Source organism: Heterodontus francisci, chromosome 5, assembly GCF_036365525.1.
Source record: "Heterodontus francisci isolate sHetFra1 chromosome 5, sHetFra1.hap1, whole genome shotgun sequence".
NCBI lineage: Eukaryota > Metazoa > Chordata > Chondrichthyes > Heterodontiformes > Heterodontidae > Heterodontus > Heterodontus francisci.
The window spans coordinates 109,765,922-109,791,148 of NC_090375.1; the positions used below are offsets into that span (position 1 = coordinate 109,765,922).

The window sequence follows — 25,227 nt, forward strand, 5'->3', positions numbered from 1 at the left end:
TGAGGCAGACAGAACCAGTCTGTGCACACAGCCCCAATCTCAGCTGGGCTCAGCCATATGGCCTCAGCATCCTTTGATCAGAAAGGAGAAAAATCGCCAGCAGATCATTTTCCTGCTAGAAAGTGCATGTATGCAGGTGAGGATGGGATCAGCCTTGTGTGTGAAGTCTTGGAGTCAAATAACCTGCTGACACTCACCTTTGAGGCTTAAACAGAAAGTATGGCTAGTTGGACAGTTACCACAGGGAGGTCAGCATATGTGATCTGTATCCCAGCATTGAATCACTGCCTGCAGGAGAGGAGGAGAGAAAATGAGAATAAAATCAAATAGAAAAATGCTATAGTGATCCCTGGAGTTCAGGGTTTATTTAAGTAAATCAATGTTGTTGTTATCAACAGTACTAATTTCCATTGTGACTGTGAAAATCATGATTTGAATCCATGTTAGAAATTTTAGCTGAAATTAATTTAAAGTGGCAGTGCTGCCTCTCTGGAGTGTTTCAGGCACCGTCAGATCCTGGATCAGGTTTAGGAACATCATAGTAGAAACTCTCCTGTAACTCATTGGAGGGTAATTTTGCCTTCAATAGAATTAAAGTCAGGACAGATGTAAAATAGGCTGCTGATTCACTTAAACCCATTTTACACTGTCACACAAAATCAAAATTATGCCCTCTGTTTTTTGTGGAATAGCTTCTTACCCCGCCTTAGAGTCTTGCTACACTGGTATGGCTGTATCAGGCAATTTTGCTTGCAAGAAGATCACAGGTTTGGGGATGTGCCCTAAATTCCATGGAACAGTGTCTGGGGCTGCAGTGCAGTTTTTCACTGCATTGCTCTTAGTGGGCTGGATTTTGTGCTGGAGGTGGGCTCCCAGCGCCGGGCCAAAAGGGTGGGGTGATCCCGTCTCTGCCTTTCACCACCCCTATCCCAGAGTGGTCCTCCGGTCTTTTTGTGTCAAGGTTTTAGGAGGCGGGATCCCTGTCCCTTTAAGCAGTGGCCAGTGCCAGTGCTGCAGAGGCCTCGGACCCAGACCCAGCAGTGATACCCCAGACCAGATGTAGGTGAGGCGGAGTCGCCGGGGCCAGTCCGGAAGGCCGCAACGAGGGGGGATGGTCATTCAGTCCAGGGGGAGGAGTGTCCCGGGGGGTAAAGTTGTTCCCAGTGGAGGTCCTCCATGGGCCACAAATTGCCCACCAAGGAGGGAGCCCCCTCAAGCCTGCAGGAAAGGCACCTCATTTTACAAGGCATCCTCCTGCATGGCAGAGCACCCCCCCCCCCCCCCCCCCCCCACAACTGCTGGTAAGATCCCAGCAGCAGTGGGAAGAGGCCCTTAATTGGCCCTTAATAGGCTACTTAAGGGCCTCAATATGACTCTGGGCCAGAAGGCCATTGAAATGAGAAGCTTTTTGTGTTGTCTGATGCGACATAAATGAGATGTGTGGAGGTCAGTTGATTGAAGATCTCAAACAGGTTTATTAACAGCTAACAAGTATATACGGTACAGAGCTATCTATTTACAGGTCTTGCCTCTTGGTGTTACAATTACAGAGAGAGTCTGGCTCTGAGTCACATGACTACATCTTGGTACTTGGCTTATTAGCATACTAAGATCTTAAAGGGACATCGCTCTTAATGACAACCACACAACATCCCCCTTCTATCCAAAGATAAGTCTCGTATGCTAAAAGTACAAACACATCAAAATTATTCACACATGGATAGAGATTATGAACTTTACAAATATAGAGGCTCAAAAGTCCATACGTTGTCTTGGTGGTTTAACAACTCTTGCTCGGGGAGTTTGTGTCTCATCTGTTGCTGTTCTTTCTGAAGTTTCTCCCTCCCTGTATTCAGTTTCTGTTTCTGTGCCTTCAGTCTGCCAATATATTCTGTTGCTTTTCTCAAGATGACCACTTTTGGGGTCTTGTCATTCTTGGAGAGTTCTGGCATTCCAATACACAATGCTTCAACTCATGCCTCCTCTGCCTCTTCAGGACATTGCGTGTCCTTTGCCTCTCCTAATCCTCTGCGCCTGAAGGCTTGGGGCTCCAGGTTGAGGACTTGTTGGGGGAAGAGTACTTGGTCTCATGGAGATACCTGTCCATTCTGGCTTGTTGTGGTGCTGGCAGTTCTCTAGAGAGCAGAAGTGAAGCTGGGTTTCCAGACTGCACCATTTGATGCTGGCCAGAGCCTGTGAATGGGTTCCGATCCTTGGAAATTTCCCCTTGGCAATGCTCTCGTGGATAGTTATGATGTTGAGGTCCTTACACACTGGTAGTCCTACCACTACTGGTCCGCTTGTGTTTACTAGATGGAATGTTTGTGGTTTCCATGCCGACTTGCCATAGCTGCATTGCATTGTTAATGCGCCACTGCACAGATGTTGTATGCAGATAACTTGGCGGTTGTCAGTCGTATCATTGACTTCCAATGACTCCAGTATATATCTTTGAGGATTCGGGCTGGTAGGATATTTGCACCAGTGCTGGTGTCAATCTTGACCTTGAGTGTATGTTTGCCAGCTTTCTATGGGCACATGATGTTGATAGTAGCGAAAGCTTCCAGTTGTTCGGCTTTATCAACGTGATGTGTCAGGTTCACAATGTGAAATGCCTGTTCGCCTTCTGTCTGAGAACTAGTTCTCTCTGGGTCTTGTCTTAAGTCTGTTTTGTCATGGATTCTGTGTATCGACTTGCATTTACGCTGATCTCTGGCACTTTCCTTGCTACTGTTGTCCTGTTGTCTGTTCGTTTGCGTTCCACCATGACCTCTGGCTGCGTCTTTGGAGCCAGAATTCCTGCATAGGTGTGCCCAGTGTTCTTTTGTACCAAATGCCTTGCACAAGTCTTGAAATGCAGTGCAATTTCTCTATGAGTGCAACAGACTGCACTTACCACACAGCTTGCTTGCTCTTCTCAACCTGGTTATGGGGCCGACACTGTTGGCTGTATCTAGTGCTTGCAGGTGTCATTGTCCAGCTACAATGGCTTCGTATTTCCTGCCATCTTCCAGTAGTGCATCAACGCTGTGACCTGACTATTTCCCCAAGAGGTCCTTCTGAAAGTCCTCAGTGGGTGCCGATACAATCACCAACTCATTATTCGATTTGACAGCTCAACTTCCAACAAATTGCATTCGTTGCCCTTACTATGGCATCTGCTGATGAACTGGTCTATTGGTTCCTGTGGCTGTTGCCTGTTGGACATCAATTCCAGGCGGTGAATTCAAAAATTTACTCACAATCGGAGCTGTCCAGTGTTCCAGCACTTTCCATATCTTTGCAAGATATTTCTGGTCCTCGTCAGATAAGCCTGAGGTATTGATTCTGTGTAATCTCTCATTTCTAATTGCTATCATTATTTTTACAGCTTGCTTCTCTGGTTCTATAATTACTTGATCTGTAAAGCATAATTGCGTTTTTTGTTGGAAAAGTTTGAACTCAGGCTTTCCAGTTCATGCTGGGAAAATTGGTGTCCATCATTCTGTTGTTCTTTTTCTTTACTACTTGTTTTAAGAACTTGCTTTATGACTCTGTACTTGTTTCCCCTTTAGAAAACTCTCTTGGCTGCTTTAATTGGCAGGAGCAGGTGTTTGTAGGTGCTTTCTGTTTATCTAGCTTCCAGCACGCTAATCTGTTTATTTATACAATTATGCAATAGGTATTTCAAGTGCTTTTTTTTCTCTGCTAGAGTTTGGTTATCCAGCCATTCAATAAGTAATTCTTTACGGTTGAGTGGTTTTATAAGATCTGTTAAAAATCTGGCTGAGTGTTCGAGTGATTTAATGGGTTTCTTTTTATAGCTTTAGCTGCGAGCTGCGTAAATGGAGGATTCCGTACTTTTTGCTGTCCGGCGCCTTCTGTAATGGCACTGACCCGGTCAGCCTAAGTAAGGGATTGAGTCTTCCCCGTATTTTTTACTCTCCCAGGGAGCCTTTGACAGAAAAACAATATCAAATTTTTAAGGACTTCAAGGCTTGTCTTCTTTTTAGCTGCGATTTCTGTACCGATGGCACACTGACTCATCCACTCACAATGTTTGATTTGCAGCCTTTTGTTCAGCTCTGTCTTCTGCAGCTGGAGGGGAGTTTTTTGTTTCTTCTTTACACTGCTTGGGCCAGTGCTTCTTTTACCTTTCTTTCTTTAAGCTGTAGGTAGTTTTTAAAGCTCTTTTCCTGTGGTCTTCGATCTTGGATTTTGTCTTCACATCACAGCTGCCACCATGTGATGAGAAGCTTTTTGTGTTGTCTGATGCAACATAAATGAAATGCGTGGAGTTCAATTGATTGAAGATCTCAAACAGGTTTATTAACAGCTAACAAGTATATTCAGTGCAGAGCTATCTATTTACAGGTCCTGCCTCTTGGTGTTACAATTACAGAGTGAGTCTGGCTCCGAGTCGCATGATTACATCCTGGTACTTGGCTCATTGGCATACTGAGATCTTAAAGAAACATCACGCTTAATGGCAATTGCACAACAGCTGCTGTCGGCACCTGTCGCGATTTACCGTGCCCCACCCCTTCCCCTCCCCTGACCCTGCCTGGGGGTGAGGGTGGGTGGCGTAAATCCAGCCCATATGTTTCACTTACATGAATTAAAAAATGTAGATCCATTTCATTATCATATCACCAATTACATCACTATACTCATCTCAATACTACCAAATTGCTGACAGGATGAGGGAGGCCCTTTAAATGCTGACTTTTGACTACCGTGCTGTTAATGTTTCAGCCTATTGATCACTGCACTGCTTGCCAGAGGTCAAAAATAATGTTGAATTTTTAAATCAACCCAGGCAACTCACTCCAGGTTTCTCCTGTGGAGTTCATCACCTTAAGTGTCTCTGATGGAACTATCACTTTGAACAGAACTGAATTGTAATGCAGACCATATTTTAATGGGATACTGCATTCTAATAAAACACTCTGCTCAAATTGTAAATGGAAATTTGTCCAGTATCTGGTTCTGGTAAAATGCAAAATAAACTTATTGCAAGGGCTTGTGCTATGGAAGACTCATTGGTCAAATTTTCCCTCATTATCTATAGATGGGAACGAAACTCAATTTGTTGGAGGCTTGTCCATGAGCTAACATGTTGGACTGCTGAAGGAGAAAGATACTGTATGTATTTGTGCTGTTAAGTTACAAAGCCAGCTTAGTTAAGATGTATCTCATGGTCTTGACAAAGCAGAACTAATGCTCTCAAGCTAGGCTGCGCAGCAGATTTAATACCAGGTTTAGACTGTGTACCGTTGCTAAAGATCCCTGGTGAACAATAGGATCATCAATCAGAAATATACAGACTTTTACAATGAAACCATTGCTAGAAGGTATAATATAACCTCAGTTCTCAGGACATTTCATGGCTGGTTTCATAATTTATGCTACATTTCCACTCGAATCTAGTGTACTTCCTTTCTTAAAAATAACAAAATGAGATTAGAGTACAATGTATTTACATTCTGTGTATTAAATATTTACCCTCATTTCATTGTAGACCAATCTAAAAAAGTAAGAGTAGTATTTCACCCTTGGATTCTATGTTTTCCCAATAACATATCAAACTATCAAAGTACTTTTACTTTACAATTCAGAATTTAACAAATGTACTCGATTGTATGAAGATGTTTGTCTGAACTTAATTTTTCTTGAAGGAGCTGATGAATTGCATTTTGCAGAAAAGAGATTCTCTCCCAGATGCCGCAATGAATTACGGGAACATAACAATACTCTAACTGCTAGTTCACTGTGGACGCCTTTCACTTAATTAGGTCAACAGAAGCCCAGTGGTAGCTTGATAAAATAGCACAGACTGTATTCTTTAATTGCTGACTATATACCTGACAGGAAGGCCTCAGGCTTTCTTTCGTTCAAATTTAAAAGAGACACAGATATGATTTATTATCTGAAAAATGGATTTATGTTTTGATAAATAGTCCAGCAGAGCATGGGGAAAGAAAATCATTGTCTTCTGTGCTACTTAGAAAAAAAGGAACTTTTTAATCCTAACATTGAGCAATCTCAAGCACAATCAACAGAAATTTACTAACACTGGAGCTTTAGACCCATTCTAATTATCAGCAGACATTTTCCTCTTTCACAGAGGTACTTCCTCCCCCTTCACAGAAGCATTCTTTTCTTCTATCCCCCTCCCTCAATTCAATGAGCATTCTCCCTGTCTAAGCCTCCCCAATTTCACACAGGCGCTCTACCTCCTTATTGCTGTTTCTGACTGCAGCTCCACCCTGATATTTTTAATTCTAGGATTTGACTCTAGTGCAAGCCAAATTCCTGATTTATCAGAAACCCAGGAATTCCCAACAGAGACTCATTCCCAGAACAAAGCAGCAGTGTCTGGTGCAAGCTGCAGCTAGAACCACCAGTAAAAAGATATATATACCATCTTTAATGTAGGAAAGTTTCCCAATGTGCTACACAGAGTCATAAAGACACTGAGCTAAAGAAGGAAAGATTAAGTGGGTTGACCAACATCTTTATCAAAGGAGTGAGTTTTAAGGAGGGTTTACAAAGTGAATTCCAGACAGTGTGACCTAGGCAACTGAAGGCATCATGGTTGTTAATGGTCTTTAGGAAATAGAATGCTGTAATTTGCCTGCCAGATCCCTTGTGGCAGCAAATCATCTGTTGATTTTCCAATTTAAGGGATAAAAAGTGTACCCATTTTCTGTTGGGGTGGGGGAATGGTAGATACTGGGCGTGGAAGAAGGGTGGATACTAACCCTAAGGTGCAATGGTTAGATAATACCCTATCACTTCTGGGGCCTAGCTTCAAATCAAGCCTAATTTATGGGATAAAAGTTTGATCTCTATGATAGGGTGGAAGGGTCTAATATGAAATCAGTTTGGCCAATCTCAATCTAATTCCTATTGAGCATGGGTTCACAGCATAAAACTGCTTCTAATTTGACAAAATTTAGCAATAAATTGACAGTCTCAGTGATCTGAGAATACTAGCTAACAGGAATTCCCCGACATCAATTTCCCTCACCTCGGTGAGCACAGAATTTTTTTTTTAACGTGAATGAGGTTGCTGAAAAATATGAATTTATTAAAGAGTTCCTCTTTGAAATGGAAAATAGAAGATGAAGGTTTCAGCAAGTAAGATACGTACCATAATCCTCTTACTTGGTTTTAGAATGACTAATGCTAACATGGCTGAGTAGAAGGGACTGATCATCTGTGATTGCGGTGTCATAATAATAAAACTTCAATCCTTTTACCTGAACTCATAGTTTTAGCAGAATGGAGAGAGTTTATTGGTAATTTAGTAGCATCCTGTTTCTGAAGCTTTAAATACAACATAACAGGGTGGCACAGTGGTTAGCACCCCAGCCTCACAGCTCCAGCGACCCGGGTTTGGTTCTGAGTACTGCCTGTGCGGAGTTTGTAAGTTCTCCCTGTGACCTGCGTGCATTTCCTCTGGGTGCTCGGGTTTCCTCCCACATGCCAAAGACTTGCAGGTTGATAGGTTAATTGCCCCTAGTGTAGATAGGAGAATTGAGGGAAGGTGGGGATGTGAGAGTGAAATGGGATTAATGTAGGATTAGTGTAAATGGGTGGTTGCTGGTCAGCACTGACTCGGTGGGCTGAAGGGCCTGTTTCAGTGCTGTATGACTTTATAACTATTTTTAGTTTCTAAACACATTTTGGGAAGAATTTTTGGCTCGCAGGCTCTGGGTTTTTTCTGGTAGGTAGAGTAAACTTCAATGTTAACAGTACAAACAATAGATATGCTGTAGACGCAATGGCAGTTTCTAACATTTACATTACTAGAACCAGAGAGAACAGTAAGGCTAATAGGAAAGGGACATATTGATATTTCTTAAACTGAGCTCTTCCTCACTGAAGTTGGATCAGACAGTTGTCCATAAAGATGATGAGTTGACTATGTTTATCAGTTACATTGTTTTCTCACCTTGCACGCAGACATTGGAGATGTAGCCAAGATGGCACTTGTGCATGTCTGTCCCAAGTAAATGAGGTGCTCTCCGACTGACCCTGCAACTGCCAGGATCACAACCCGAGGAGTTTGTCTCAGATATGGTATTATGAAGAAGTCATTATGGTACAGAAGGAGGTCATTCGGCCCATCAAATCCATGCCGGCTCTTTGTAGATCAATAAAATCAGTCTCATTCCTCCCCATTCTATCCCCATAGCCCTGCAAGTTTATTTCCCTCAAGTGCCCATCCAATTTCTTTTTGAAATCATTCATTATCTCCACTTCCACCACCCTTGTAGGCAGCGAGTTCCAGGTCATTACCACTCGCTGCGTTAAAAAAGTTCTTCCTCACATCCCCCCTGCATCTCTTGCCCAAAACCTTAAATCTTTGTCCCCTAGGCCTTGTACCATCAGCTAATGGGAACAAATTTTCTTTGTCTACCTTATCTAAAAATGTCATAAATCTCCCCTCAATCTCCTTTGTGCCAAGGAGAACAACTGTAACTTCTCCAACCTAACCTTGTAGCTAAAATCCCTCAACCCTGGAGCTATTGTGGTAAATCTCCTCTACACCCTCTGAAGGACCTCCACATCCTTCCTAAAGTGTGGTGACCAGAATTGGCCGCAATCCCCTAGCTGTGGCTGAACCAAAGCTTTGTAAAGGTTCAGCATAACTTCACTGCTTTTGTACTCAAAACCTCTATTTAGGAGGCTCAAGATCCCATATGCTTTGCTCACTACTTTTTCAATATGCTTTGCTCCCTTCAAAGATCTATACATATGAACCCCCAGGTCCCTCTGTCCCTGCACTATCTTTAGAACTTGTCATTTAGTCTATATTGCCAATCCCTATACCTTCTGCCAAAATACATCACTTCACACTTCTCTGTATTAAATTCCATTTGCCACTGTCTGCTCATTCTGCTAGCCTATCTTTGTCCTGTTGTAGTGAATTGGTATCATCCTCAGTGTCTGCCTCCAAATTTGGTATCATTGACAAATATTGAAATTTTACTCTGTATTCCAAAATCCATGTCATTTATATACATCAAAAAAGCAGTCACCCTAGCACTGAACATTGGGAAACATCACTGTCTACCATCCTCCAATCTGAAAAACAACCATTTACCATGACTCACTGTTTTCTGTCTTTAAGCCAGTTTTTTATCCGAACTGTTACTGACCCACCTATTCCATGAGCCTCAATTTTGTTAACCAATTTTTCTGTTGTACTTAGTCAAATGCTTTCTTAAAATCCATATAGACAACATCCATTGCTTTCCCTTCATCAACCTTCTCTGTTACTTCATCAAAAATACAGTTCAATTATTTAAGCATGATCTGCCTTTACAAATCCGTGCTGCCTATCCTTAATTATCTCAAACCTCTCCAAGTGCCTGTTAATTTTTTTCCTTGATTATTGTTTCTAAAACCTTACCCACTCCTGATGTTAAACTGACCAGCCTGTAGTTACTAGCAATGTCCTTACACCCTTTCTTGAATAAGGGTGCCGCATTTGCCACTTTCCAATCCTCTGGCACCTCGCCTGTATCTAGGGAAGATTGGGAGATTATGGGAAGCCATTCTGCTATCTCTACTCCCACGTCCTTTAGCAACCTGGGACGCAAGCGATCCGGTCCAGGTGGCTTATCCACTCTAAGCATAGCCAGCCTTTCCAGTACATCCTTCCTATCAATTTTCACCCCATCCATTATGTTTACCATCTCCGCTTCTAACAATATTTTGTCAGCATCCTCTTCCTTTGTAAACACTGATACAAAGTATTCATTAAGCTTTCTAGCCTTGCCCTATGTCTTTAAGCATATATTACACATTTTGTCCCTAGTAGGCCCACCCCACCTCTTACTACCTGCTTACATTTACATGCTGCTAGAAGATTTTTGGTTTTGCTTCTATGTTAACTGCCTGTTATTTGCGCATTCGCTCTTTGCCAGTCTTATTTTTTTCTCATTTTCAAATCCCTCCAGGGCCTCACCCCTCCCTATCTCTGTAATCTCCTCCAGCCCCACAATCCTCCTATATCTACGCTTCTCTAATTATGGCCTCTTCTGCATCCCTGACTTTAATAGCTCCACCATTGGTGGCCACGCCTTCAGTTGCCTAGGTCCCAAACTTTGGACCTAATAACTCCTTTTGTGGCCTGGTGTCATACTTTGTTTTACAATGCTCCTGTAAAATGCCTTGGGTCATTTCATTACGTTAAGGGCACGATAATATAAGTTGTTGTCTTCACTTCTCCTTTCAACTTATTGCATTTGGCCTGGTTCTCACTTGAAGAATTCCCCTGACATGTGTCATACACCCTCTGTTTTCATTTCATCATATTCTTTATCTTCTTTGTCATCCAAGGAACCTTGGCTTTAATTTCTTTACTTTTCGCTCTTGTTAGAATGTACCTAGTCTGCACCTGAAACATCTCCTCCTTAAAGATCACCCATTGTTCTGTTATGGTTTTTTCCTTTCAATCTTTGGTGCCATTTTACTCTGGCTCGATTCCTTCTCATCCCATTGAAGTTAGCCCTCTTCCAATTTAGAAGTTCTACTTTAGGTTGTTCCTTGCTCTTCTCCATTACTAATCTAAACCTCATGATACAATGATCACTCTTACCCAAGTGTTCCCCAACAGACACCTGGTCAACTTGGCCCACCTCATTCCCTAGCACCAGATCCAGCATTACCTCCTTCCTAGTTGGACTGAGAACATACTGGTTAAGGAAATTCTCCTGAATGCAGTTGAGAAATTCCTCCCCCTCCTTATCCTTTACACTTACATTATTCCAATCGATATTTGGGCAATTGATGTCTCCCAATATCACCATTCTATAGCTCTTGCACCTAGAACCTTAGAAAAGTTACGGCACAGAAAGAGGCCATTCATCTCTGTGAATTCCCTGCAGATTTGCTCTTTATCTCTCTCTCACTATTTTGAGGCCTACAGAATACCCAGTAGTGTGATCATACCTTTTCTGCTTCTCAACCCTAACCAAATGGATTCTGTCCTTGTCCCCTCAAGGACATCCCTCTTTCCAACACTACAATGTCTTCCCCAATCAGTACTGCCACCCCCAGCTCCCTTTTTCCTTCCCTATCTTTTCTGAACACTTTGTATCTTTGAATATTAAGCACCCAGTCCTCACCATTTTGAAGCCACATTTCTGTTATTACCACTACATCATATTCCCACACAGCTATTTGTGCTTGTAACTCACCAACCTTCTTCACCACACTTAGTGTGTTGGCATACATGCATTGTAAGCATATCTTTGGTCCTTCTTAGTCTACTCCTATCTACTATGGTGCTACTTCCTTCTCTAGTATTATCCAACACTCTCACTCCTTTATGCACTTTATTTCTCTTTTGTACTTCTATATGCTGGTGCCCACCCCCCTACCAAATTAGTTTAAACCATCATCAACCACACTAGTGAATCTCCCCGTGAGCACATTGAGGTGTAACCCATCCCTTTTGAATAGGTGCCTCCTGCCCCAGAACTGGTCCCAATGTCCTATGAATCTAAAGCCCTCCCTCCTGCACCATGCTTCAAGCCACGCATTGATCCTCCCTATCTTCCTATTTCTACTCTTGTTAACGTGTGGCACTGCGAGTAATCCAGAGATTACTACCTTTGAGGTTCTATTTTTTAACTTCCTCCCTAGCTGCTGAAAATCTGACCGCAGGACCTCAATACCTTCTCTCTCATGTTCTTGGTACTGACGTTTACCACAATTTCTGGCTCACTCCCTTCCCCTTGCAGAATAGTCTGCACCCTTCCTATGATGTCCTTTATCCTGGCACCAGGGAAGCAGCACACCATGCGGGACTTTTTTTTATTCATTCATGGGATGTGGGCACGGCTGGTTAGGTCAGCATTTATTGCCCATCCACAGTGCTGTTCGGAAGGGCATTCCAGGATTTTGACCAGGTGACAGTGAAGGAACGGCGATAAGGTTCCAAGTCAGGATGGTGTGTGACTTGGAGGGGAAACTGCAGGTGGTGGTGTTCCCATGCATTTGCTGCCCTTGTCCTTCTAGTTGGTAGAGATCACGGGTTTGGAAGGTGCTGTCTAAGGCGCCTTGGTGCATTGCTGCAGTGCATCTTGTAGATGGTACACATTACTGCCACTGTGCGTCAGTGGTGGAGGGAGTGAATGTTTGTGGATGGGGTGCCAATCAAGCGGGCTGCTTTGTCCTGGTTGGTGTCAAGTTTCTTGAGTGTTGTTGGAGCTTCACCCATCCAGGCAAGTGGAGAGTATTCCATCACTCTCCTGACTTGTGCCTTGTAGATGGTGGACAGGCTTTGGGGAGTCAGGAGATGGGTTACTCGCTGCAGGATTCCTAGCCTCTGACCTGCTCTTGTAGCCACGGTATTTATATGGCTACTCCAGTTTAGTTCCTGGTTAATGGTAGACCCTAGGATGTTGATAGTGGGGTATTCAGCGATAGTCATACCATTGAATCTCAATGGGAGATGGCTATATTCTCTCTTGTTGGGGATGGTCATTGCCTGGCACTTGTGTGGTGAGAATGTTACTTGCCACATATCAGCCCAAGCCTGGATATTGTCCAGGTTTTGTTACATTTCTATATGGACTGCTTCAGTATCTGAGGGGTTGCAAATGGTGCTGAACATTGTGCAATCATCAGCGAACATCCCCACTTCTGACCTAATGATTGAAGGAAGGTCATTGATGAAGCAGCTGAAGATGGTTGGGCCTAGGACACAACCCTGAGGAACTCCTGCAGTGATGTCTTAGAGCTCAGATGATTGACCTCCAATAACCACAACCATTTTCCTTTGCGTTAGGTATGACTCCAACCAGCGGAGAGTTTCCCCCCGAATAGTATCAATGGGTGGTTGATGGTCGGCAGAGACTCGGTGGGCCGAAGGGCCTGTTTCAGTGCTGTATCTCTCTATGACTCTATGATTCCCATTGACTGCAGTTTTGCTCAGGCTCCTTGATGCCATACACGGTCAAATGCTGCCTTGATGTCAAGGGCAGTTACTCTCACCTCACCTGTTGAGTTCAGCTCTTTTGTCCATGTTTGAACCAAGGCTGTGATGAGGTCAGGGGCTGAGTGGCCCTTGCGGAACCCAAACTGAGCGTCACTGAGCAGGTTATTGCTCAGCAAGTACTGCTTGATAGCACTGTTGATGACACCTTCCATCATTTCACTGCTAATTGAGAGTAAAAGGATGGGGCGGTAATTGGCTGGGTTGGACTTGTCCTGCTTTTTGTGTACAGGATATACCTGGGCAATTTTCCACATTGCAGGGTAGATGCCAGTGTTTTAGCTATACTGGAACAGCTTGGCTAGGGGCGCGGCTAGTTCTGGAGCACAGGTCTTCAGTACTATTGCCGGAATATTGTCAGGGCCCATAGCCTTTGCAGTATCCACTGTCTTCAGTCGTTTCGTGATATCACGTGGGGTGAATCAAATTGGCTGAAGTCTGGCATCTGTGATGCTGAGGACTTCAGGAGGAGGCCGAGATGGATCATCAACTCGGCACTTCTGGCTGAAGATTGTTGCAAATGCTTCAGCCTTATTTGTCGCACTGATATGCTGGGCTCCCCCTTCATTGAGGATGGGGATATTTGTGGAGCCACCTCCTCCAGTTAGTTGTTTAATTGTCCACAACCATTCATGGCTGGATGTGGCAGGACTGCAGAGCTTAAATCTGATCCGTTGGTTATGGGATCCCTTAGCTCTGTCTATTGCATGCTGCTTTAGCAGTTTGGCACGCAAGTAGTCCTGGGTTGTATCTTCACCAGGTTGACACCTCATTTTTAGGTATGCCTGGTGCTGCTCCTGGCATGCCCTCCTGCACTCTTCATTGAACCAGGGTTGGTCTCCTGGCTTGATGGTACTGGTAGAGTGGGAGATATGCTGGGGCATGAAGTTACAGATTGTGGTTGAGTACAGTTCTGCTGCTGCTGATGGCCCACAGCGCCTCATGGATGCCCAGTTTTGCATTGCTAGATCTGTTCGAAATCTATCCCATTTAGCAAAATGATAGTGCCACACAACACATTGGACAGTATCCTCAATGTGAAGGCAGGACTACGTCTCCACAAGGACGGTGCGGTGGTCACTCCTACCAATACTGTCATGGACAGATGCATCTGCGGCAGGCAGATTGGTGAGGATGAGGTCAAGTATGTTTTTCCCTCTTGTTGGTTCCCTCACCACCTGACTCAGACCCAGTCTAGCAGCTATGCCCTTTAGAACTCTGCCAGCAGTGGTGCTACAGAACCACTCTTGGTGATGGACATTGAAGTCCCCCACCCAGAGTACATTCTGCACCCTTGCCACCCTCAGTGCATCCTCCGTGGTGTTCAACATGGAGAAGTACTGACTCATCAGTTGAGGGAGGGTGGTAGGTGGTAATCAGCAGGAGGTTTCCTTGCCCATGTTTGACCTGATGCCATGAGACTTCATGCAGTCCAGAGTCAATGTTGAGGCCTCCCAGGGCAATTCCCTCCCAACTGTATACCACTGTGCCGCCACCCCTGCTGGATCTGTCCTGCCAGTGGGACAGGACATACCCAGGGATGGTGATGGTGGTGTCTGGGTCATTGTCTGTAAGGTATGATTCTGTGAGTATGACTATATCAGGCTGTTGCTTGACTAGTCTGTGGGACAGCTCTCCCAACTTTGGCACAAGCCTCCAGATGTTAGTAAGGAGGACTTTGCAGAGTTTGTCATTGTCGTTTCCGGTGCCTAGGTCAATGCCCGGTGGTCCGTCCGGTTTCATTCCCCTTTTTTGTTTAGTAGCTGTTAGATACAATTGAGTGGCTTGCTGGGCCATTTCAGAGGGCATTTAAGAGTCAACCATATTGCTGTGGGTCTGGAATCACATGTAGGCCAGACCAGGTAAGGACAGCAGATTTCCTTCCCTAAAGGACATCAGTGAACCAGATGGGTTTTTACAACAATCGACAATGGATTCATGGCCATCATTAGACTAGCTTTTAATTCCAGATTTATTAATTGAATTCAAATTCCACCTTCTGCTGGTGGGATTCGAACCCATGTCCCCAGAACAATACCCTGGGTCTCTGGGTTTCTAGTCCAGTGACAATACCACTACGCTGCCACCACCTCCCCCTGAAGGGGGGACTCACGATGGCAGTTACAGAAATGCCTGTCTGTCCCCGTAACTATGGAATTTCCTATAACGACTGCATTCCTACTCTTTGCTGTTCCCTCCTGTGCAGTCTCATGCCTATTGGTGCCATGGTCTAGACTGCACTCCTTTAGGGTATTGTCACTCCCATCAGTCTCCAGTGCTGAGTATCGGTTTGAGAATGGCACACACACCGAAGACTGCTGCACCTCCTGTCTCTTTCTAGTCTTCCGGATGGCCACCCATCTACTATCCTGACCTCTTTCTGTCTGTGGAGTGACCACATCCTGGAACATATAATCCAGTTAACTCTAATCATACCTGATGCACCTCTGTCCCTCAAGCTCAGAAATCCTGAGCTCAAGCTCAGGCAGTTCCCTTCTTCCACATGCGGTCCCCCAAGGCACATGTAGGATCCCGGCAATGGGCGATAAAAATGATAGCCCGCATGCGCCACCATGTCACTGTGATCTTCCTCGCGGCAGCCCATGATAATATGCTGGTTAGGCTACCCCCAGCCCCCCCCCCGCCAACAATCACGTGGAGGGGGCAGGCTCTCCGACGCCGGCAATGGCATCAGCTGTCTCTGCACAGGCGCTGGCTCCATTTTTAAAGCCCTACCGGCTAACTTAAATTCTTAAAGTTATACACCCCCACTGTACTGATTAAAAATCTGCTGCCCTTTCCCATCCCCCAATAACAATAAAATTCATTTTTTGATCTCTACCCACCCCCCCCCCCCCAAAGCACTTACCTTCCACACATGACCTTCCCCCTCACAAGCTGAACAAAGTGCACAGGTCACCTCTTCTCACCATCCCCTACACTGATGATGTAAATTTGATCCCATTCTGCACTTCCCCCCCCAACCGCACTAAAAATCTTAAGCTCCCCCCTTCCCCACCACTGCGGCACCTGCTTTGCCCAGATGGGAAAGTAAAGGAACGTGAGTGCCAGCCGTGGCCCAGAAGATCGCAGCCTGAAGGTAAAATTTTATTTAAATGTGTGCATTCTGCTAAATTGAATATTTTAATCCAAGTCCTGTTGCCCAGCGGCGGGTGTGGTGCGCCACGGAGCCTCGCCACTGCCAGGAAGATCGGGCCTGGGCCTCCCGGGGTCGGGCTCCATGGCGGGCCACTGCTGGAAAGATCTTCCAGCCACCACCCTGGCATGGAGCTCGACATCGGGAGCTTTGTAAAATCCTGGCCGACGTGTCCTGTAGTTCCCACACGGCGCTGGAATTGCAAGCAACAGGTCTCAGCTGCCCATTCATGATCTAAGTTTAAAAAATCTCTATTCCCTCCTTCATAATATAGTTGCTACCTTGTAGAAACTATAAATTTTAATTAACGCCTCTCGACTTACTCTGAGCTACTACTTTTACTAATTCACTTACTGTTATACTTAAACCGATTGAAATTTTATTAAACTAAGCTGTAAATTTAATACAGTACTTTATAGGAGGACTGAAGAAAGACAAATGTTATTCATATTTGAAGAAAACGGGAAAAAAAGCGACTAGGAATCTACAGAACAGTGAGTTTGATGTCCATTCCGGGTAACATTCTTAAACACTTATTAAAGAGAAGATCATAGATAGTTCAAGATAGTTACGGAAAAGGATAGGACTGGTCCTCAGGTTGAAGTCCTAAATTGGGGGAAGGCTAATTTCGATGGCATCAGACAGGAACTCTCAAAAGTTGAATGGGAGAAGCTGGTTACAGGTAAAGGGACGTCTGGCAAGTGGGAGGCTTTTAAAAGTGAGATAGGATGAGTTCAGGGCCGGCATGTTCCTGTTGGAATGAAGGGCAAGGCTGGCAAGTTTAGGGAACCTTGGTTGACGAGGGATATTGAGGGTCTGGTCAGGACAAAGAAGGAGGCATACGTCAGGTATACTCCCTCGAGGAGTATAGGAGATGTAGGAGTACACTTAAGAAGGAAATTAGGAGGACAAAAAGGGGCCATGAGATTTCCCTGGCAGATAAGATGAAGGAGAATCCCAAAAGATTCTATAAGTATATTAAGAGTAAAAGGGTAGCTAGGGAGAGAGTAGATCCCCTTAAGGATCAGTGTGGTAACCTATGTGTGGAGCCACGGGAAATGGGCGAGGTCTTAAGTGTATATTTCTCGTCTGTATTTACCGTGGAGAAGGTCATGGAAGCTAGTGAGTTCAAGGGAGGGAACACCGATATCCTGGAGCATATCAACATTACAAAGGAGGAGGTGTTGGGAGGTTTTGAAGTGCATTAAGACGGATAAATCCCCAGGGCCTGACCAGGTGTATCCTAGGATGCTATGGGAAGCAAAGGAGGAGATTGCTGGGGCCCTGGCAGAGAATTTTGTATCATCGTTAGCCTCAGGTGAGTTACCGGAAGACTGGAGGATAGCTAATGTTATGCCTTTATTTAAGAAGGGCAGCAGGGATAAGCCAGGGAACTACAGGCCAGTGAGCCTTATATCAGTGGTGGGAAAGTTATTGGAAGGGATTTTGAGAGACAGGATTTATGTGCATTTGGAAAGGCAAGGTCTGGTTAGGGATAGTCAGCATGGCTTTGTGCATGGGAAATCATGTCTCATGAATTTGCTTGAGTTTTTTGAGGAGGTGACCAAGAGGATTGACGAGGGCACGGCGATGGATGTTGTCCACATGGACTTTAGCAAGGCCTTTGACAAGGTCCCGCATGGTAGGCTTGTCCGGAAGGTTCGAACACATGGGATCCAGGGTGAGCTAGCCAATTGGATACAAAATTAGCTTGGTGATAGGAGGCAGAGGGTGGTAGTGGAGGATTGTTTTTCAGATTGGAGGCCGGTGACCAGCAGTGTGCCGCAGGGATTGGTGCTGGGTCCTCTGTTGTTTGTCATATATATTAATGACTTGGATGTGAATGTAAGGGGCATGATTAGTAAGTTTGAAGATGACACCAAAATTGGTGGTATAGTGGACAGTGAAGAAGGTTGTCTAAGGTTACAACAGGATATAGATCAACTGGGAAAGTGGGCAAGGGAGTGGCAAATGGAATTTAATGCAGACAAGTGCGAAGTGATGCATTTTGGGATGTTAAACCAGGGCAGGACATATACAGTGAATGGCAGGGCCCTGGGGAGTGTTGTTGAGCAGCGAGACCTTGGGGTGCAAGTACATAGTTCCCTGAAAGTGGCAACACAGGTAGACAGGGTGGTGAAGGCGGCGTATGGCATGCTTTCGTTCATCGGCCGAGGCATTGAGTACAGGAGTTGGGACGTCATGTTACAGTTGTACATAACGTTGGTTAGGCTGCACTTGGAGTACTGTATGCAGTTCTGGTCGCTGCACTACAGGAAAGATGTGATTAAGCTCGAGAGGATGCAGAAAAGATTCACCAGGATGTTGCCTGGTTTGGAGGGCTTGAGTTATAAAGAGAGATTGGATAGGCTGGGTCTGTTTTCCCTGGAGTGAAGGAGGCTGAGAGGGGACATGGTAGAGGTATATAAAATTATGAGAGGCATAGATCGGGTAGATAGCCAGAGTCTGTTTTCCATGGTAGGGGTGACTAAAACTAGAGGACATAGATTTAAGGTGAGAGGGAGGAGGTTTAAAAAAGGGGTAAATTTTTCACGCAAAGAATAGTGGGTATCTGGAATGAGCTGCCTGAGGAGGTGGTGGAGGCAGGAACAGTAGCAACATTTAAGAGGCATCTGGACAGGCACCTGAATGAGCAAGGCATAGAGGGATTTGGAATTAACACAGGCAGGTGGGATTTGTATAGACAGGCATTATGGTCGGCATGGACGCGGTGGGCTGGAGGGCCTGTTTCTATGCTGTACGACTCAATGACTCTCTATGACTATCATGATGTAGTGTTGTAGTGTCTTGATATTGAAATTGCATTGTGCATTCTAGAGATTGCTGTAAAACATACATGCTAGCAAAGAGAAAATTAAACCAGGGCAGATTTAAGGAAAAGCCTTTATGTTCAGCTGCTGCAGTCTTTGCCTCATATCCTAAACTAAACTTGGCTATACCTCACTTCATTTCTAAGAACATCGTGCATGGAGCATTAGGATTGAAATAAAATTGTAAAAGACAGCTAATATTAATTCATGAAGGGGAATTTTTGTCAATCTAACATACTGCTTTTCTTTGAGGGTGTGACAAAAGAGCTTGATAAGACAGTGGATTTGTTACGATCAGGTGAAGAGGGGTCACAAGGCTCCCCTCTTGTCCTCCTCCTTGTTTGCCTGCAACAGGGTTTATTCTTTTACTTCAGTGAGTGTTGTACCTTTTACCTTTGTTGTGATCATAAAGAACCAATTAGACAGGTTTTCTTGAGTTTAAACAAGAGGTGAGTTTATTGTACTTAGAAAAACTAAACCCGATCTAGATAAAATAATAAAACTACTCTACATTTTCACTCACACACACACACACAAGAATTACACACACTAACAGGTTACAGAGTGATAAGGGATAATTGAGTGGATTAGAGTCCAGAACAAGTAAAAATTAATATACAGTCTGTGAGGTTGGGTTATTCCGTTGTCTTCTGGCTGAAGTTGTGATCTTAAAGTCTTTGCCTGGTAGAAGTCCACTTTGTGGCTGGCCCACATGGCTCAGGGTTTTCTTGGAGACAGAATTGTAGGTGTCTTTCTTCCCCTGGGGTCTCTGTAGAAATCTGTAGGCTTGGTTGGTCCACAGTCGCAGTCGGTTTTCAAACTTGTGATGTTATCTGGAGAGACAGAGAGGAGAAAGAGAGACACACACACAGCCGCACTAGGGATCTGCCTAGTTAGCACTCGACGCCTGTCTGCTTCAAAGTCTCAGGAGCCTGTCTGCAGTGTGTAACAAAACTCTCAGTTTTATACAGCCTGGGGAGACTGTCACATGGTGCTCTCAATCCTCTTTGTTTTTAATGAGGTCCAGAGTCTAAAACCCAAACGTCTCTCAGATGGTATTGTCAGTGTTTACCCCAGGAGGGATGTCTCAAAGCCTCAAGATGGCTTTGAATATCCCGCTAACAAGGGTGATATGGATAATCTACACAGTTAGCCAATGCATTGTCCTTGATGGGATTCTTGTTAGACATGGGTCTCCAATTCAATATCCTGGAATGTGAGGTATTTCAGATGCAAATTGTGGTGGCCATCTTGGCTGCCAGGTTTTTAAAAGTTAACTATAGGATTGCAGCTCCTTTTTAAAAGTTTACTGTCAGTTTCCAACCGATGAATTAAAATATCCTCATTTTCTTGACAATATGGTGAAATTGGATTTTAGAGAGGTCTTTGGGCTGAATTTTATGGGGGAAATTGAAGTCTTGCCACTGGGACTGAAAGCAGAATGCAATCCTGCTCCAGCGAGTGTTGGAACCCTGGGGCAACATTTTACTGGTGGTGGCCAATTAACAGATCATCGGCAGGGCTGTGTCCAGTTGAGGATGGCAGCCTGCCCCCAAGAGCTGCTGATTCAATTGAGGCATAGTTGAAGAGAAGGTGAGTTTTTTTTGAGGAAGCCAATGCCAGGCAGGCAGAGGGTTGGGGAGGCGGGTAGTCATGGTGCAGCAGTAGCACCATTGCTGGGGTGTGGCACCCATTGCTGCCAGTGAGCCCCTCCATGGGTCATGAAGTATCCATAAAGGAGGACCAGGCTGCACCCCCACCCCTGGGAACCTGTTGGGAGGCTGCCAGGGTCTACCTGGCCATCTCCCCACAATGTAGTGGGCCCTCCTGACATGGGCAAAGTGCGAGCGGGGGCGGGAAGTGGCCATTAATTGGCTATGTAAGTGGCTGCCCAGTGGGAGGCTGAGCCACCATGCTCCATGCCACTGGCAATATGCCATGGAAACAGGAAAATCTCAGGCTCCCCTCCGCGGCCATAATGTCACCCCTCCCATCTTCCAGCCCAATCCTAATGGGCCAGGAAAATTCAGCCCTTTGATACAGTTCCTCTGAAAAGGCTGTTATTGAAACAAAGCTGGAATCTGTGGTAATATTTTGAATTGGATACGTAATCGGTTGGCTGATAGAACTAAGAGGGTAATTGTACAGGAATTGTCATCAGCCTGAAGGAATGCTTTCAGTAGGGTCCCACAGAGGTCTGTTTTTGGATCTGTTTTGTTTAATACCTTCATAAATAATGTGGGGCTAAGAGACACAAGCTCACTGGTTAAATCTGCAGACAGTACAAAGCTAATGAAGATGGTAGACTCCAAAGCTGAAGAGGATAAACAACAAAAGGATTTGGATATACTTGGGAATTGGGCAGACAGGTGGCAAATGAAATTCAATGTAAAAAAGTGCTTCAGATGGGGACAAAAAATCCGGGAAGTGTCTATTACTTAAATGGATAAAATATAATGTGTTGGAAAATGAATGCGATCTGGAAGCCATGATTGACAATACATTGAAGTTATCACAACAATACTTGGCAGCAGTGAGTAAAGCAAATCAGCTGTTGGGATGTATTAATAAGTCAATAGTGAGCTGAAATAGTGACTTGATCCTGCCACTTTATAAATCACACTTAGAATACTGTGCACAGTTCTGGCCACCGGAGTACAAAAAAGATTATTGCAACAATTAAAAGGTCACAGAAAAGGGCAACTAGAATGATTGAGAGGAGGGAGGGATTGCATTGTGAAGATCAATTATGTAAATTGGGATAAAAATAGAAAGTACTGGAAATACCCAGCAGGTCTGGCAGCATCTGTGAAGAGAGAAACAGAGTTAATGTTTCAGGTCTGTGGTCTTTCATCAGAACTGGCAAAGGTTAGAAATGTAATAGACTTTGAGCAAGTGAAAAGGGGGAGGGGGAAGAAGAATAAAAGGGAAGGTGTGTGCTAAGGTAGAGGGCAAGAGAGATTAAATGACAAGGATGTCACATAACAAAGCCAAAGGGAGTGCTAATAGTTGTATTAAAAGACAAAGCATTAGTCCAGAGAGAGTGTTAATGGCAGAATAATGAACAGCTCTGTCCAAAATTTGAGACATGACATATGGTAAGTATAGCATGTTTAGGAGGAACAGGTACCTTTGGACCTATGGTTCTCAAAGTTTTCCATCACTGGGTGTTTTTTCACTTCAATCTGGGTCTGGTATAAACTAATTGATAGGGATTGATTGCCATGATTAATCAACAACTCCATTATTGTTGTGACGTGTGACCACCCTGATGGTAGAAGGTGAACTAGATGGATCTTGGTTCTTCTTGTCTAGCAATTCCTTTGTCTCATGTGGCTACTACTTTGATTGTGATTACATCTCTCACAGTCAATACAAGTTGTATTGATATAGCACCTTTAACACAATATAACGTCCCAAGGTGTTTTGCAGGAGCATTATCAAACAAAACTTGACTCTGAGCCACATAAAGAGATATTAGGTACGATGGCCAAAAACTTGTTCATAGGTAGATTTGAATCACAGAATTGTTACAACACAGAAGGAGGTCATTTGGCCCATCGTGTCTGCACTGACTGTCCGAAGGAGCAATTTACCGAGTGCCACTCCCCTGCCTTCTCCCCATGGCCCTGCACATTTCTTCCTTTCCAGATAATAATCCAATTCTCTTTTGAATGCTTCGATTGAACCTGCCTCCACCACACTCTCAGACAGTGCATTCCAGACCTTAAGCACTCATTGCGTGAAAAAGTTTTTCCTTATGTCTCCATTGCTTCTTTTGCCAATACCCTAAATCTGTGCTCTCGGTTTCTTGATCCTTCCAGCAGTGTGAACAATATTTACCTATCTACCCTGTCCAGACCCCTCATGATTTTGAAGACCTCTATCAAATCGCCTCTCAATCTTCTGTTTTGTAAGGAAAACAGATCCAATTTCTCTAATCTATCCATGTAACTGAAGTTCCTCATCCCTGGAACCATTCTCATGAATCTTTTCTGCACTCTCTCTAATGCCTCACATCTTGCCTAAAGTGTGGCACCCAGACCTGGACACAATATTGCAGTTGAGGCCGAACCAGTGTTTTATACAAGTTTAACATAACTTTCTTGCTTTTGTACTCTGTGCCCCTATTAATAAAGCTGAGGATGCTGCATGCTTTATTAACTGTGCTCTCAGTTTAATGGCTTATGCTCATATATCCCCAGGTCCCTCTGCTCCTACATCCACTTTAGAATAGTTCTCTCTATTTTATATTGTCTCTCTGCGTTTTCTTACTAAAATGAATTACTTCACACTTCTCTGCATTAAATTTCTTCTGCCACTTGTCTGCCCATTCCACCAAACTGTCTATGTCCTTTTAAAGTTCTACACTATCCTCCTCACTGTTCACAATACTTTCAAGTTTCGTATCATCTGCAAACTTTGAAATTGTGCCCTGTACACCAAGGTCTAGGTCATTAATATATATCAGGAAGAGAAAGGGTCCCAACACTGAGCGCTGGGAAACTCCACTACAAACCTTCCTCCAGTCCGAAAAGCATCCATTAACCTGTACTCTTTTTCCTGTCACTCAGCCAATTACCATTTCCATGTTGCTACTGCCCCTTTTATTCCATGAGCTATAACTTTGCTCACAAGTCTCTTTTATGGCACTTTATCAAATGCCTTCTGGAAGTCCATGTACACCACATCAACAGCATTACCCTCAGCAACCCTCTCTGTTACCTCATCAAAAAACACCAGCAAGTTAGTTAAACATGATTTTCCCTTCCCATGCTGCCTTTTCTTAATTAACCCGTATTCATCTAAGCGACTATTAATTTTATCCCAAATTATCATTTCAAGAAGCTTCCCCACCACTGAGGTTAAACTGACTGGCCTGTAGTTGCTGGGCTTATCTTTACACCCTTCTTTGAAAAAGGGTGTAACATTTGCAATTCTCCAGTCCTCTGGCACCACCCGGAGTCTAAGGAAGACTGGACAATTATGGCCAGTGCCTCTGCAATCTCCAGTCTCACTTCCCTCAGTATCATTAGATGCATCTCATCTGGTATTGGTGCTTTAGCAACTTTAAGAACAGCTAGCCTATTCAATACCTACTCCTTATCAATTTTAAATCTTGCAAGTGTCTGAATTACCTCCTCTTTCACAGTGGCGCAGTGGTTAGCACCGCAGCCTCACAGCTCCAACGACCCGGGTTCAATTCTGGGTACTGCCTGTGTGGAGTTTGCAAGTTCTCCCTGTGCCTGCGTGGGTTTCCTCCGGGTGCTCCGGTTTCCTCCCACATGCCAAAGACTTGCAGGTTGATAGGTAAATTGGCCATTATAAATTGCCCCTAGTATAGGTAGATGGTAGGGAAGCATAGGTAGATGGTAGGGAAATATAGGGACAGGTGGGGATGTGGTAGGAATATGGAATTAGTGTAGGATTAGTATAAATGGGTGGTTGATGGTCGGCACAGACTCAGTGGGCCGAAGGGCCTGTTTCAGTGCTGTATCTCTAAACTAAACTAAACATTACCTGCACAGCATCTTCTTCCTTGGTAAAGACAAATGCAAAGTATCCATTTGTTACCTCAGCTATGCCCTCTGCCTCCATGTGTAAATCCCCTTTCTGGTCCCTAATTGGCTCCACTCCTCCTTTTACCACCCTTTTACTATTTATATGCCTATAGAAGGCATTTGGATTCCCTTTTATGTTAATTGCCAGTCTGTTTTCATACCCTCGCATCGCTTCTCTTATTTGCTTCATCACCTCCTGTCTGAACCTTCTATATTCTTCCTCATTCTAAGTTGTATTATCCACCTGACATCTGTCATTAACACACTTATTCTTCTTCATCTTAATCTCTATCTCTTTCATCATCCAGGGAGCTCTGGATTGTTTGCCCTACCTTTCCCTTTCTGTAGGAATATACATTGACTGTGCTCAAACTATCTCTTCTTTAAAGGCAACCCATTTTTCAGTTACTGTTTTGCCTACCAACCTTTGATTCCAATTTATCTGCCCCACCTCCAGCACAAAATACAGCCCACTGTCCCCTAAATCTTCCCCTACTGACACTTGATCCACTTGGCCCAGCCAATCCCAAGAACCAGCAATGCCTCCTTTCACATTGGACTGGAAACATACTGCTGTGGAAAATTTTCCTGAACACAGTCTAGGAACTCTTGCCCCTTACTGTCCTTTACACTACTACAATCTATATTCAGAGAATTAAAATTTCCCATGATAACTACTTT

At 44.2% G+C, this 25,227-nt stretch overlaps 1 protein-coding gene across 1 annotated transcript in view; it reads left to right on the forward strand.

The window, feature by feature from the left end:
- The window catches only part of LOC137369590 (clavesin-1-like), a 121,983-nt gene that overhangs the window by 55,899 nt on the left and 40,857 nt on the right, over window positions 1-25,227 (forward strand). The window lies entirely within an intron of this gene.